The sequence below is a fragment of the Schistocerca gregaria genome, unplaced genomic scaffold (assembly GCF_023897955.1).
Source record: "Schistocerca gregaria isolate iqSchGreg1 unplaced genomic scaffold, iqSchGreg1.2 ptg000227l, whole genome shotgun sequence".
Classification (NCBI taxonomy): domain Eukaryota; kingdom Metazoa; phylum Arthropoda; class Insecta; order Orthoptera; family Acrididae; genus Schistocerca; species Schistocerca gregaria.
In genome coordinates, this window is record NW_026061746.1 from 659275 (window position 1) to 662128 (window position 2854).

A 2854-nucleotide genomic window follows, 5' to 3' on the forward strand; every position below is an offset into this window, starting at 1 on the left:
ACATATGAACACTTTTCACATTCTCCCGAGCAACAGGGCTGCTAGTCCTCCTTTCACGCAGAATCTTAAGGTCCTAGCTCATGTCCAAGGCACCAAAGCCAGCTAAAAATTCAATATTGAATACCTAAAATTTGAATTGTACTACTTCTTACTGGCTATTACATCAACTTAGAAGCTTCATCTGTGTTCTACTATGGTGCTTTTAGTGTCTCCGCATACCGCAGCACGCGACATAGCTTTGCAATCGATAAGTACAACCGTTTCAGAGAGAAGAGCGGCCAATGTGACGATCTGGCTTTAAGTCGATTCGATAACAAATGACGAAAACGGACGGATTTCTCGGGTTTTTACTACATGTTAAGACTTTTCACATTCTCCCGTGCAAATCGGCTGTTAGTCCTCCTTTCATGCAGAATGTTAAGGTCCTAGCTCATGTCCAAGGCACCAATGCCAGCTAAAAAGTCAATAATCGATACCTAAAACTTGAATTGTACTATATCTTACTGGCTATTACATCAACTTAGAAGCTTGATCTGTGTTCTACTATGGTGCTTTTACTGTCTCCGCATACCACAACACGCGACATAGCTTTGCAGACGATAAGTACAACCGTTTCAGAGAGAAGAGCGGCCAATGTGACGATCTCGCTTGAAGAAGATTCGATAACAAATGACGAAAACGGACGGATTTCTAGGTTTTTACTACATATGAACACTTTTCATATTCTCCCGTGCAACTCCGCTGCTAATCCTCCTTTCATGCAGAAGCTTAAGGTCCTAGCTCATGTCCAAGGCACCAAAGCCAGCTAAAAAGTCAATAATCGATACCTAAAACTTGAATTGTACTACTTCTTACTGGCTATTACATCAACTTAGAAGCTTCATCTGTGTTCTACTATGGTGCTTTTAGTGTCTCAGCATACCGCAGCACGCGACATAGCTTTGCAGAGGATAAGTACAAGTGTTTCAGAGAGAAGAGCGACCAATGTGACGATCTGGCTTTAAGTCGATTCGATAACAAATGAGGAAAATGGACGGATTTCTCAGGTTTTTACTACATATGAACACTTTTCACATTCTCCCGTGCAACTCGGCTGCTAGTCCTCCATCCATGCTGAATGTTAAGGTCCTAGCTCATGTCCAAGGTACCAAAGCCACATAAAAAGTCAATAATCGATACCTAAAACTTGAATTGTACTACTTCTTACTGGCTATTACATCAACTTAGAAGCTTCATCTGTGTTCTACTATGGTGCTTTTAGTGTCTCCGCATACCGCAGCACGCGATATAGCTTTGCAATCGATAAGTACAACCGTTTCAGAGAGAAGAGCGGCCAATGTGACGATCTAGCTTTAAGTCGATGCAAAAACAAATGACGAAACCGATGGATTTCTCAGGTTTTTACTACATATGAACACTTTTCACATTCTCCCGTGCAACTCGGCTGCTATTCCTCCTTTCATGTAGAATCATAAGGTCCTAGCTCATGTCCAAGGCACAAAAGCCAGCTAAAAAGTCAATAATCGATACCTATAACTTGTATTGTACTACTTCTTCCTGGCTATTACATCAACTTAGAAGCTTCATCTGTGTTCTACTATGGTGCTTTTAGTGTCTCAGCATACCGCAGCACGCGACATAGCTTTGCAGACGATAAGTACAACCGTTTCAGAGAGAAGAGCGGCCAATGTGACGATCTGGCTTTAAGTCGGTTCGATAACAAATGACGAAAACGGGCCGATTTCTCAGGTTTTTACTACATATGAACACTATTCACATTCTCCCGTGCAACTCGGCTGCTAGTCCTCCTTTCATGCAGAATCATAAGGTCCTAGCTCATGTCCAAGGCACCAAAGCCAGCTAAAAAGTCAATATTCAATACCTAAAACTTGAATTGTACTACTTCTTACTGGCTATTACATCAACTTAGAAGCTTCATCTGTGTTCTACTATGGTGCTTTTGGTGTCTCCGCATTCCGCAGCACGCGACATAGTTTTGCAATCGATAAGTACAACCGTTTCAGAGAGAAAAGCGGCCAATGTGACGATCTGGCGTTAAGTCGATTCGATAACAAATGACGAAAACGGACGGCTTTCTCGTGTTTTTACTACATGTGAATTCACATTCTCCCGTGGAAATCGGCTGCTAGTCCTCCTTTCATGCAGAACGTTAAGGTCCTAGCTCATGTCCAAGGCACCAATGCCAGCTAAAAAGTCAATAATCGATACCTAAAACTTGAATTGTACTATATCTTACTGGCTATTACATCAACTTAGAAGCTTGATCTGTGTTCTACTATGGTGCTTTTACTGTCTCCGCATACCACAACACGCGACATAGCTTTGCAGACGATAAGTACAACCGTTTCAGAGAGAAGAGCGGCCAATGTGACGATCTCGCTTGAAGAAGATTCGATAACAAATGACGAAAACGGACGGATTTCTAGGTTTTTACTACATATGAACACTTTTCATATTCTCCCGTGCAACTCCGCTGCTAATCCTCCTTTCATGCAGAAGCTTAAGGTCCTAGCTCATGTCCAAGGTACCAAAGCCACCTAAAAAGTCAATAATCGATACCTAAAACTTGAATTGTACTACTTCTTACTGGCTATTACATCAACTTAGAAGCTTCATCTGTGTTCTACTATGGTGCTTTTAGTGTCTCCGCATACCGCAGCACGCGATATAGCTTTGCAATCGATAAGTACAACCGTTTCAGAGAGAAGAGCGGCCAATGTGACGATCTAGCTTTAAGTCGATGCAATAACAAATGACGAAACCGATGGATTTCTCAGGTTTTTACTACATATGAACACTTTTCACATTCTCCCGTGCAACTCGGCTGCTAGTC